Genomic DNA, 12,263 nt, shown 5'->3' on the forward strand with positions numbered 1-12,263 from the left:
AAGCCTTTCCTGTCATCATTCCTGTCTCCCCATAGACCAGCACCCACATTTTACATTTTTTTCTCTCTCCTTCCCCCTGAGAGAAAGTAAGCTAATATATGGGCTCTACACTTATAACCATGCTAAACATAGATCCATATTGATCTTGTTATTAAAGAAGAATCAAATCTAAACGGAAAAAAGCAAACATTAGAGAGGAAAAAAATGACATCATACATAAGACAACTTTTAAAAATGGAAAATGATAAGCTTCATTTAAATTCCACAGTTCCTTCTTTGGATATGGATGGTATTTTACTTCACAAGTCGTTCAAAATTGTCTTTGATTATGGTGCTGCTGAAATGAATGAGTCCATCAAAGGTGATCATCACCTAAGGTAGTTAGTGGGTATAATGTTCTGGTTCTGCTCATTTCACTCAGCATCAATTCATTCAAGTCTTTCTATAGACTCTTTCAACCTTTTCAGTCTTCTTGCACCTTGCTAGTTAGTCCCCAGCTATTTTGTAATGCAAAGACACTGGCCTCTTGGCTCCATAGCCACTCCATATCCATGTTCTGGGTTTTGTTTTTTATCATTTGTCTCCCATGCTTGGAACCCTCTACGCCATCTCTTAGCTTCTTTGTAGCCTCAGTTCAGGCACTTTCTTTGTAAGGATTCACTTGTCTTAGTACTTGGCCTCTGAGAATGCCTCTATTTTTTTTTTAATTTATATCGTGGTTTGAGTTTTTTGTTTGTATTTTGTACTAGTTTGCACCATCATCGACTGGCAGCTGCTTGAGAGCAGGGTCTGCATTCTGCCTTTGTACCTCCAGCGGTTAGCACTCTGTCTGGCTCTTGACTAATAAACTGAGGTCCTTCCAGCTCTAATCCCTCCTTAGAGGAATATGATTTCTCCTACTCTTAAAAAATTCGGTGACACAAAAAAAATTTTCTTAAAAGGCCCCGCTGGGATTCGAACCCAGGATCTCCTGTTTACTAGACAGGCGCTTTAACCAACTAAGCCACGGAGCCGAGACTCTACTTTACTTTCCATTCAACCCAGAAAGAAAAAAAAAACCCAGAAAGCAAACCCGCCCACAGGCTCCTGGAGGCTTTCGCTTTCCCGACTCGCCCATTCCGGACGCTCTCGGCCTGTGACTTGGCCTCTCCTCGCTCCCCCTCCCACTGAGCCAGCTTCCTGCCGCTTCGGGCAGGCCGGGTGTCCCAGGGTCACCCCGAAGAGCCGGCAGCCCAGCGCCCACGGTGGTGGTGGGGGGCGGCCCCGGGCCCGGCTGGCCCCGCTTTCATCTGCCCTCAGGGTCGTTGGGTCTCCCTGGTCGGGGCCCGAGTCTGGTTCCCGCTCCGCCATGTGGGCGCCCCTGGGTCCCTGGTTCACGATGGAGAGAGGACAGGACCCCTAGTTATGTGCAAGCCCCCCCATCTAGATGCCTGTTAGGATTCCTCTGTAAGAGTATGTTCAGGGTTGGGGGATTAGCTCAGATGGTAGAGCGCTCGCTTAGCATGCGAGAGGTAGCGGGATCGATGCCCGCATCCTCCACTTTTGGTGCCCTTCTCCCTCTGTCCTCCACACCACCCTGCCCCGCTCCCTAGCCATGGGCTCACCGAGGAGCCCCCCTGAAACTTCCACTAGCCAAGAGGACTTAATTCCTTGAAGCCACACTGCTGGAGACCCAAGACTGATTTGACTGTCCCAGGTGTGACAGGTTCTTTCCTTCCAGCAGCTTCTGAGAGATCCACCACGTGTAGGAAACTTTCTTGGTGAACTAGGAATTGAAAAGCAACCTGTGTACAAGAATCAAAGCATTCGGAGGTCCCACTTCGAACTCCACTCTGGCAAGTAATTTGTAACTGCGGTCCCCAAATTACGGAGCCCGGGATACCCTCACTAGATAAATAAAAGTGTAAATACGGGGAAATGTTGTCTCTAAGCCCCTTGGGTCAGCCATGAACGTAGGTCCCAAAGAACTCGAAAGAATCAGGTTATTAATAAACAAACGAATAAATCCAAAATTAACCAGTCCCCAAAAGAGCCAGACCGCAGTTTTCTACACAGTAAACACCCCCTTTTGTTCAGACCTCAGATTGTAAAGCAGTGGTGACACTCCCTTTGGTATCGTAAACAATTGCTCTGAAACTTCGGTTTTTAAAATATGGTCTGAGCGCTTATGAAGCAACGTTACATGTATCATTATGAAGCAACGTTACATGTATCATTATGAAGCAACGTTATATGTATCATTATGAAGCTTCGATTTGTCAAAGTTGGGGGTTTCAATAGGGGTTTTTTTTGGCCTCAGATTCAGGCTCTTTTTTACCAGTTAATTCAATTTTTCTCCTTCTGCTCATTAGTCTATATTAACTTTAACATCATCCACTAATGTAATGTTTGTTCCCAGCTACCCAAGCTTTCTCCTTCTGAATGTCTTACTGGACTCTTCTGTGTAATTTTTACTAATGACATTTACTCTCTTTTCTTTCTGGCACCCATCACCCCTCCCAAAAGTATTGTCAAAGAAAAGCACTTAATACATTCCTGCATGTTTGTGTCCGAAACCATATATTTCATTTTACACATCTATTCCATTATATCTCTGCCAACATTTAAGAAACATGATTCCTGAATCTTCTGGAGACCTGATTCACCAAAGTTTTTCACAGTTTTCCTTTATAATATCATAGGCCTTGTAATAAAACAGGTAATTCAAGGTTTTGGGTTTTTTTTCTGAATCCTTTCCTCACTTTTTTTGAACAATAATTGTGTCACATTTTTATGTCACAATTTTCTAAATCATTCCCTGATTGATGGGCCTAGTTATCAGTTCTTTACTAAACATTTTTTAAGTGACTTTAAATATTTTTGTCATATGGGTTCTTTCTTTGATGGAGATTTTACTATCAGTCAAAAGGTATTCCTAATTTTCATGATTTGAGGGGTATAGTTTCAATTTTACTTTATAATCGGACCAATTTATATAGATACCAATAATGCATTACTAGGCCTGTCTTCCCATAGCCCCTTCTAAAATTGTCATTTAAAAAAAATCATATTTGCCAACGTGGTGATTGTACAGATGAATCTCAAAGACATTTTAATTTGCTTTTTTTTGTTAGTACATATAGGGAGGCCTGAGCACATTGCTAATTGGGGGAATAGGAGAAGATGGGAAAGAGGGGTCCCCAGGATACAGGGAGTTGCTTATATTACATTTTCCTGCAAACCACTATCCATAGTTTGACTTTTTTGTTTGAATTATTATTTGATCACACCCTTTAAAGAAAGAACCAGACTGCTGCCAATTTTCCTGTAAGGATTACAAAACATTTACACTTTTTATAGTCTCAACTATTCTACTTTGCAGGCCTCCATTTTATAAATGAGGAAACAAATAGAAGTTAAGTGACTTGCCTAGATAATTCAATTACTATGCTATCCTATTTGCTTCTAGGTCTTGTGTATTATAACTCATTTTTTCTCTTTTATAAATAGCAACAAATAGTTTTGATTTCTTCTTTGGAATATAGTCTGAAATATGGGAAGGTAGGAACTTCCTCATTTTTTCATTGTTAAACTTGAGATTCTTAATCTTTTTAATTCATCAGGTTAAGTTTTATTTATATATATGTATGTACATTCATAAGTACCTTTTTTAGTATGACACAATCTGTAAATTATTTTCAGTAGATTTGTGATTTTAATTATATTAACATGCTTTTAATAGTCCTTTGATTCTTATGCTTTCTATTTTTTGCTTGCTTTTTAATAGAGCAAGTCTATATCAAAGGTTTTTTCCATATCCTATAATCATTAAAAATATTTTATGATCAAAAATACATCTTATGATGTAGAATATGTTAAACTTTCCTAATGTTGAGCCATTCTTGAATTTCTATTCGTTAGATGTAATTCACATTAGCAATAGTTTTTCTCATCTGACATGGTCCATGCCAAAGAAGATTTTATAAAAAAATCTTTGTGTTAGGCACTGTACTCCCGATCAGGGGTTACAAAGACCATAAACCATTATCAAAGCAATTATTCTATAATGGGGAAAAATAAACATAGAAGGAAGGATTCATAATGTATTTATGCATATTTTTTTCTCCAATAGATGGAACACTCCTTGACAGCAGGGACCATTTGATTTTTTTCCTTTGTAACCAAATCTACGTTGTAATAGAAAAGAAGTAGGACTTTGTAGTAGAAAACAGAGATCTGGTTTATATCTCCTGCCTCTGCAAATGGGATTTTCTAAGACCCAAATAAATATTACACATTTATTCCTGTAAAAAATTCAGACCTATCAAGACCATTGTAGGTCCTGACTTTGATAACCTAAATGTGAGTTGCCTAGACATCAGTTATATTGTAGAGAAGATTCGTGAATAAGATAACATTTTTCTCAAAAATCCTCTGACTTCGGGCTGCTTTCCTGCATTTAAAATGTTAATGTCTAGTGGTGGTATCGCTGGCTCAGTAACTTGGGGACCGCAGTTACAAATTGCTTCTTGGAGTGACTGGAGCAATTCCCACAGCTGCACAAGAAGTGAGCCCTCCGGGCTTTACCTAAACCAATGCCACTAGGCATTTTTATCTTTGGAGAAGAAACCGGGAAGTCCTTTGTTCCAATCTGAGGAGTTCTGAGTGAGTGACATATTCGTTGAAAGGTTTGCAGTGGGTTTTCTCTTTCTCTTAACTGACACTTTCCACGACTTGGATCTGAAAGCTGCTTCAAAATGTGCCCAAGAAAGTGCCTGTCAGGCCTGGGGCGCTCAATTCTCACATATCTCATGTACTTTGTGACTTCAGTACCCTCTTGGCTAGTGGAAGTTTCGGGGGACTTCTCGGTGAGCCCATGGCTAAGGGAGCGGGGCAGGGTGGTGTGGGGAGGAGAGAGGCACCAAAAGTGGAGGATGCGGGCATCGATCCCGCTACCTCTCGCATGCTAAGCGAGCGCTCTACCATCTGAGCTAATCCCCCGACCCTGAAAGAGTTCTTACAGAGGAATCCTAACAGGCATCCAGATTGGGGGGGGGGGGGGCTGCACGTAGCCAGGGGCCCGATCCTCCCTCCAGGGACCCAGGGGCGCCCACATGGCGGAGCGGGAACCAGACTCGGGCCCCGACCAGGGAGGCCCAACGACCCTGAGGGCAGATGAAAGCGGGGCCAGCCGGGCCCGCCCCCCCCCCCCCCCCCCCCACCGTGGGCGCTGGGCTGCCGGCTCTTCGGGGTGTCCCCGGGACACCCGGCCTGCCCGAAGCGGCAGGAAGCTGGCTAGCGTCCGGCCTCACTGGCCTAAAGGCCCGGGGCCAGAGCGCGGGCCGAGGAGCAGGGACGGAGTCCGGGCAGCGAGGGCGCAGACCAGGGCCAGGCCGGCCTGTGGCCTCTCCCTTTCCCGCGTCTCTGGGGGAGCCGGCGGCTCAGCTGGGGAAGGGCCCCGCGGGGCCCTACAGGGGCACCAAGGAGCTGGCAGGGGGGCACAGGAGCTGAGCCGCCGCCGGCGCCGGAGCTTGTGCCGCCTTCGGTGAAAGAAAGCAGTGCGTTTTGGCTTTCGGCTCGGTGGCTGAGCGGGCAGAGGCTCCCTGCCTACAACGGCTTCGGCTCTCCAGGATCCCGGGTTCGGGTCCTCGCGCCGGCCGCCCCGTAGCCCCAGGTGCGCCCCTGGCCCGCGGCTGGCTGCGCCTCCTGTCCCAGGGCCAGTCTGCCCTCTTTTTGCAGCCGCAGAAGCCCGAGCCCGGGCTGTTCAGGGGGTGGGCGGGGGCTGCGGGGGGGGGGGGGCGCATTTGCTCCGCCTGTCCTGCTGCCCGAAGGGCCAAGGCTGGCCCTGGCCTGGCCCCCCCGAAGGCGCAGGTGAGAGCTGTCCGCCCCTCCCAGCTCAGACGGGGGGCGCACCAACGCGCTCTGGCAGCGGGGCTCCCCCAGGGACCTGGCGTCAGGGTCCACTGGCGGGACGGGGATAGCGATCCAGGACCCCCGGAGGCAGAGGAGAGGGGGCGGCCGGCCCCGGCCCAGATCCGTCCCGACGCCCCCAGTGTCTACAATCCCTGGAGAGGAGCGAGCTGGGCAGGGCGCCCAGAAGGAAGGGCCCGGGGCGGAGGGGCCGGGGGGCGCCCAGCTGGCCCACGGGCCGGAGGGAGACAGCTGCCTTTACCTCCATGGGGTGGGAGAGGTTCTGGTGTTCGCCTTCGGCTGCCACCTCCCCTGCGGGCACAGCACGGCCTAGGGAGCGCCCGGCGGGGCGGAGGGGGCACCGGGGCAGCGCCGGGGTCGCGTGGCTTGTTTCCGACCCGGGCTAGCTGGCCGCGGTCCCGGAGTGCCTGCAGGGCCCTGGTGGGGAGTCACGGAGCAGAGGATCCCCCGGGTCGTAGAGGAGAGGAGCGGTGGAGGAGGGGGTTGGAGCGAGGGGCGAAGGGGAGCCCGGGTGAAGGGGGAGCAGGAAGGTCTGACTGGGGCATTCTTGGGGAGCACAGGAGTGGAAGGAGGAGAGGGGTGGCGAGGCGCCGTGGGAGGGCGAGCGAGGAGAGGCCAAGTCACAGGCCGAGAGCGTCCCGAATGGGCGAGTCGGGAAAGCGAAAGCCTCCAGGAGCCTGTGGGCGGGTTTGCTTTCTGGGTTTTTTTTTTCTTTCTGGGCTGAATGGAAGGAAAGGTAGAGTCTCGGCTCCGTGGCTTAGTTGGTTAAAGCGCCTGTCTAGTAAACAGGAGATCCTGGGTTCGAATCCCAGCGGGGCCTTTTACATTTTTTTGTGTCTCACCTATTTCCCCCTAAGGGAGTAGGAGAAATCATATTCCTCTGAGGAGGGATTAGAGCTGGAGGGACCTCAGTTTATTAAGTCAGCTAGGAAAAACAAGGCTAGAAGCTGCAATACAAAGAAAAGTGCTATCAGAGGCTTCCTGGAGAAGATGATCTCCCTAAATTCAACAGAGGGAGCTTGGGGGACACTGTGAGCAAAGCCAAGTACAAAGATTGATAAGAACTGGGCGGGATAGGAGGAGAGTGTTGGCTCGGTGTGCCCCAAAGTTGAAAAACCATATGAAATGATACTAGAAAGGTCGATTTGAGGGAGATTGAAGAAGGGTTAGTATCCCGACTTTATGACATGTGAATTGAGCGTGGGGATGGCCCCTGGAGGTTTTTAAATAAAGGAGCAATGTTTTTTCCTTAGCCCCCCCCCCCCATTTTAGAGAGCCAATATTAGCATATTAGCAGCCAATCTCACTTTTAAAGTCAGTAGCCATAGTCAAACATACATAGAAGTGGTCGAAATCTAAACAGTTGACTTTTCATTCAATTGTAGGAGTAAATCTTTCCACTGACTCATCTAGTGGAGTAGAAGGGATATATTTGAAAGAAAAGGTAATTTAAAAACATTGATTTTTTAAAAATATGTAAACTTTTAAATAATGGATTGGGCTTCTAAGGGAAGGAGTTCCTTATCAAACTGAAGTTTCAAGAAAAGACTGGACGGACATGTACTTTGGGACTCTAGGTAGGACCAGATCTTTGGGGTGTGATAGTGTTACAACATACTAGGAAAAAAAGAGATGTTTTCAGATTAGGCAAAAGTTTAAAGAAAATTCATTTATATCACAGAAACCATTCCAGTCCATCTAGATATTCCTAGAACTCTAAGCTTTATGTATGTACTTACAAATGCATGTTTTACAAATATAATAATGAATTAAAGTTCTTTGAACAAAATAAACTAAATATTTTTAATGTAATGTTAAAGGTTTAAAGTGAATTGCCAGGTTTCAGGTAGAGCCTAGGATGATAGAATCTCTTTAAAATCTAGAAACAAATAGGTTGATTAACTTTTCTTTCTTACAAATAAAGGGCTATGGGAGAGGATCCTTTAGGAAATGAATGATTTTTTAAAAAGACATTAATGAAACTTCAAAAAAAATCCTTCCCTTTTTTTCTTTCTAATTAAGGTTTTCACTTTTGTGGTATCACAGTGTCAATGCCTGTAAAATCCATGACAGAGAAATTGTGGTTGTACTTCAATCATTAAACAGCATGTCTACATGCACCACTTGATATTCTTCATCCCGTAATTTAACCCAGCCTTCTCACTGATTACCAACATTCCAGGAGTTCCAAAGGTCACTCCCTTGGAAAACAGCTTTCTAGGTTCCTGGACTAATGTTCAGTTGTGTGTGCTTTTTAAGTCTTAAGATGACTTGGCACCCTCCCTCCCTAACCCCATTCATATCACTAGAAAATGCTGAATAGGAAAAGGTGAATCTATGATGGATTAGGATGGAGGCATAATAGGGAATGGGCTAGAATGTCCTGGTTCCCTCTAAATGCCTATAGAACTAGAGCAAGGCTTCCAGAATGTTGGTGAAATTATCTCTTGGAGGACTGGTGGCAGAGTTTGCACAAGAACAGACTAAGGATAGTTTTACATTTTCTATGATTGAGAATTCATCCACATTTGTGAGGTCAAGGATCCATGAAAGCATTGAAGTTCATAAACAGAAAATTCTCTCCATGAAAAGAAAACCATAAGTTGGAGAAAAAAAAATTCTAACCATAGTGTATAGGAAGGGGAAGAGTGACTATTATCTGGGCACATAAAACTTTACTCCAAAATTAAGCCATTAAAAAAATTTCCCACTAGATGGCAGATCCAAATAAAACTTTAGAAACTTCCACTGTTAGCCAAAATACAGGAATTACCCAGAAAAAGTTTTGAGAGGCTTAGATGGGTTTCATTCTCTTTGTTGTGTATATTTCCCCTCAGAAAGTGTGGTTTTGTGAACTTCTAGCAAGAGATTAGAGCAATCTTCTGAAGATGGGCACTAAATTCATAGTAGGCCACAGGATCATTCAGGCTCAGGGGCCTATAACAGTTGCCAGGGGTCCATCACAAAATCCACGAAAGGAGAAACTAAGGCTGGATGTAAACTATTAAACAACACATCTAACCATGTATTTAAAAAGTTAGTTTTATCAATACAAGAGATTTTGTTGAAGGTCCTTTTTGTAGCTCTAGCATTTAGAAACTTTCCTGGCACATGGTGACTGTACAATAAATCCTTGGTGTCTTGCCTGGCCCTGCCTCCTATTGTGTGAACAACCCTGAGACCAGGATGAAGAGAGCAAACAAATTTATTGTCTGTTTTTCATATCCTTTTTTTAGGTAAAAATGGCATCTCATTGAGCAGCTTCTTACTTAGCAAGCTACCATGCAAACATGAATAAAGCCAGACCACAATATTCCCTAGTAAATTCACCAGAACTACAAAGGAAAATTTGAAACAAAGTTAGGGGGAGGACATTGTTGGGGGATCATCATTCAAGACTTTCTGGACATGGGTGCTTATATTGGGCTGGTGAAGATGGGAAGATGAGGATGGAGGACACAGGGGAAAGAGTCTGAATAAAACCATAGAGTAAATGCATCATTATCACCACAACAAAAATTATTAAAAATTATTTTTCCAACCATCTGCAATCATAGTTTTTAACAATTATTTTTTACAATAAAAATTCTAAACACAAACTGCAGAAGCTGATGTCCAGCCAGGGACCTTCTCATGTTCAAGCTATAGTTTTGCTGCCACTTTCAGGCTGGATAACAGGGGCTCATAGCCCCTCTAACATTTGCCATTTTCTTTTTCTGTCATGCATGTTAGCCAATCTAATAAGTGTGAGATGGTATCTTAGTATTGTTTTAATTAGCATTTCTTTAATCAGTAGTAATTTAGAATATTTTCTCCCCATAGGACTAAGATTTTGGTCATTTAGCAATTGGAGAATTACTTTTTTAATATATAAATTTGGCTCAGTTTCCAATATTTTTGAGAAATGAGGCCTTTATAAGAGAAACTTGTAAAATTTTCCCCAGTTTCCTATTTTCCTTCTAATGTTGACTGCATTAGTTTTATTTGCATAAAAGCTTTTTAATTTCAGGTAATCAAAATTATCTATTATACTACCTGTGATCTCCTCTGTCCATCTTGTCAGAAACTCTTCCTGCATCTAACAGGTACAAGTTCCTATGCTCCCCTGATTTGCTTATAATATCACCCTTTATGTCTACATCATTTACCCAATTTCACTGTATCTTGATATATGGTCTGAGATATTGGTTTATATCTGGTTCCTTCCAAACTGCTTTCCAGCTTTCCAAGCAATTTTTGTCAAATAGTGCCCCTAAAACTTGGATCTTTGGTTTTATCAGATACTAGATTACTATGTGTCACCTCTGATCTTACTGGGAATGATTCAAGTTTCTCCTCACAGATAATAATTGTGTTTGTTTTTAGATAGATTACTACTTGTCATTTAAAGAAAAGCTCCATTGGGATTCAACTTTAAGGAAGATGAATGAATGTATGTAGTAAAATATAGATATTACAAAGATAAAAGTATTCCTTCTAGGCTCCTTGTCAGGTAATTAAATTGATTACTGGAAAAGGCAGCACCCTGGGTGTTTTACAAGGAAATTTGTTTCCAAGGCATGTCCTTTCAAAAAAATCCACTAAAACTATCTTATTAATAAGGGGGTAGGGGGTGGAAGCATGACCTGACCAAAGCATATGGCATGGTTGAAAGACTTTAAAAGAACCAGGGATCTCTTTTAACACCATTCCTTCCTTTACTTTCATTTTACAGATGAGGAAAATGAGTCTCAGAGATCTTCAGTGACTGATAACAGTTTATACAAGAGCAAAGTATGAGAATTTGATTCAATTTTAGTTGCCCTAACTCAAAACACAGCAAAATTTTTAAATTATTCTGCTCCCTCTTAGGATGGACTTTCTTTAATAATCTCTAGTGGAGAAAGAAAAAAAATGGGTGTTTCCCTAAATGGATCTCATCCTGATCATTAGACCTCTAAAAATGATGGCCCAGTAAGGCCATTGCAAAAGAGATCACTATTGATACTTGCTAAACTAGATCCACATGCCTCCAAACTCCCCAAATTTTAATTTTATCAAAAGTTCAAAAGAATAATAGAATTTTGGGGTCTTACCCCCATTACCTGTTAGGTGAAGGATAAATTCCTGGTCTTTCATTTGATGTGCTACATAATCAGGCATTATCATAACCTTTTAGATCCACCCTACAATACTTTCATGTCTTTTCAAATATAAGTTAAAAAAAATCAGGTTCCCAAGCAAAAAAATGACAGAATTATGGTTAGACAGTATTGGGCCTGAAAAAGTTCTTCAATTTTTGGTGAACCACATGGTCAATATAAGTCAATAGTGTGATATAAGGACCAAAATAATGCATATTGGGTTGCTTTCAGAAAGGTGTTGCTTCCAGGAATAAGTATATATTTAGGACTTGTGTTACTGTACCCTAATTAAACATATCTGTTGAACTGTTTTCACTTATAAAAATCTAGGAAGGATATGAACAAACTAGAGAATCTCCACAGGACACCAGGGTGTTGAAGGGCCTTAAGCCTATCTCATAGGAATGAGGAAATTTGGCCTAGGGAGGAGAAATATCTTGGGAGACATGCCCAATTTCTTCAAGTACCTAAGAACTTCTAGACTTATTTGATTTTGCCACAGATAACAGAAACTGGAGAAACAGTAGAATTAGCAGAAAGAATAGAGCACCAATCCTGGAGTCAGGAGGACTTGAGTTCAGATCTGATCTCAGACATTTAATAATAACCTGTGTGACCTTGGGCAAGTCACTTAATTTCTTGGTCTTGACAAAAAAAAAAGAAAAAAATTAGCAGAAGGGCAAATTTAAGCTTGATTTCTGAAAGAAACTTCTTAACTATTAGATCTATAAATAGGCATAGAAAGTGAAATGGGTTTCTTTTGAGATCAGTTTCTCTAATACCCACTGAAGTAAGCCTTCTGGAATCCTTACAACTTCCAAATTCTTTGATTTGTTTTCACATCTGAGCTGCACATATTTTTTTAGGGTTTTTTTTTGCAAGGCAAGTGGAGTTAAGTGGCTTGCCCAAGGTCACACAGCTATGTAATTCTACACCTAGCCGCCCCTGAGCAGCACATTTAAAAAAGACATTAGAGGATCAGGTGATACTCAGGAAAGCAGGACAGAAAAAAAAAAGACTCAGATGATGCTTTTTGGCATGGATGAAAGGATAAAAGGAACTCAGGGCATTTGTATTTAGGAAGAGTTTATTTAAGACAAATTTTTTCAGGGTGAAAGGATCAGATGCACTCCACTGGGTTGCCATCTGAATTTTTGGAAATGTTAAATTGAAAAGACAGAGGCGTTTATGTGTATTGCAGGGGAATTCCTCATGCTAGGAGTTTGCATT

The 12,263-nt window shown here is 43.1% G+C and overlaps 4 non-coding genes across 4 annotated transcripts; 2 read left to right on the top strand and 2 right to left on the bottom strand.

Annotated features, from left to right (window-relative positions):
- Positions 1-939: 939 nt before the first annotated feature.
- Positions 940-1,013, bottom strand: TRNAT-AGU (transfer RNA threonine (anticodon AGU)). Its single transcript has one exon. It is a non-coding gene; the product is annotated as a tRNA-Thr (tRNA).
- Positions 1,014-1,466: 453 nt separating this feature from the next.
- On the top strand, positions 1,467-1,539 carry TRNAA-AGC (transfer RNA alanine (anticodon AGC)). Its single transcript has one exon. It is a non-coding gene; the product is annotated as a tRNA-Ala (tRNA).
- A 3,368-nt stretch (positions 1,540-4,907) lies between these two features.
- TRNAA-AGC (transfer RNA alanine (anticodon AGC)) lies at positions 4,908-4,980 on the bottom strand. Its single transcript has one exon. It is a non-coding gene; the product is annotated as a tRNA-Ala (tRNA).
- A 1,676-nt stretch (positions 4,981-6,656) lies between these two features.
- TRNAT-AGU (transfer RNA threonine (anticodon AGU)) lies at positions 6,657-6,730 on the top strand. Its single transcript has one exon. It is a non-coding gene; the product is annotated as a tRNA-Thr (tRNA).
- Positions 6,731-12,263: the final 5,533 nt, after the last annotated feature.

The sequence above is a fragment of the Macrotis lagotis genome, chromosome 3 (genome assembly GCF_037893015.1).
Source record: "Macrotis lagotis isolate mMagLag1 chromosome 3, bilby.v1.9.chrom.fasta, whole genome shotgun sequence".
Taxonomy (NCBI): Eukaryota; Metazoa; Chordata; class Mammalia; order Peramelemorphia; family Peramelidae; genus Macrotis; species Macrotis lagotis.